Source organism: Etheostoma spectabile, chromosome 10, assembly GCF_008692095.1.
Source record: "Etheostoma spectabile isolate EspeVRDwgs_2016 chromosome 10, UIUC_Espe_1.0, whole genome shotgun sequence".
NCBI lineage: Eukaryota > Metazoa > Chordata > Actinopteri > Perciformes > Percidae > Etheostoma > Etheostoma spectabile.
In genome coordinates, this window is record NC_045742.1 from 25,026,445 (window position 1) to 25,026,997 (window position 553).

General features: G+C 33.5%; 1 protein-coding gene across 2 annotated transcripts in view; it reads left to right on the forward strand.

The window, feature by feature from the left end:
- LOC116696459 (uncharacterized) overlaps nucleotides 1-553 on the forward strand; it is a 15,944-nt gene that overhangs the window by 3,592 nt on the left and 11,799 nt on the right. The window lies entirely within an intron of this gene.

Sequence of the window (553 nt, forward strand, 5' to 3'; positions counted from 1 at the left end):
GTGAGAAAAAAATCGTGGCAGAGAATCGTGATATCAATTCTAAGTTAAAAAATTGTGATTCATATTTTTCCCTGAATCGTGCAGGCCTAATAAATGTTTAAGACAATAAGTGATGAGGACTTTTCTTACAGCTGCTTTAGTGTCTTAATGCCAGGAGAAACATACAGCATACACACATACTTGTAAACAGTGACATACTTTAAAGAAAGTGTCATGTGAGATAGACCTAAAATTTCTATGGCTAATCCTGTCAAGAAAATGGCAGCTAGGAGATAATACTGTAAGTCTCAAGTGTTAATATGTTCCCTCTCCAATTTGTTTGTGAAAAATGAAAATCTCCTAATTTTAAAATATGCGCACACCCAGGCCTTCATATGTGAATGTTTTCAATCATATTTTATAATATACATAGATACACTTCTTAATTTTGTTAAGCACCCAATGATAACACAAAATCTCAAATTTGGAAACTTAAATGAACTGTGTTGAGTTTTAACATGTCAATAGTTAGTTGGGAGAATATGTGTGCGTGTGTGTGTGTGTGTGTGTGTGT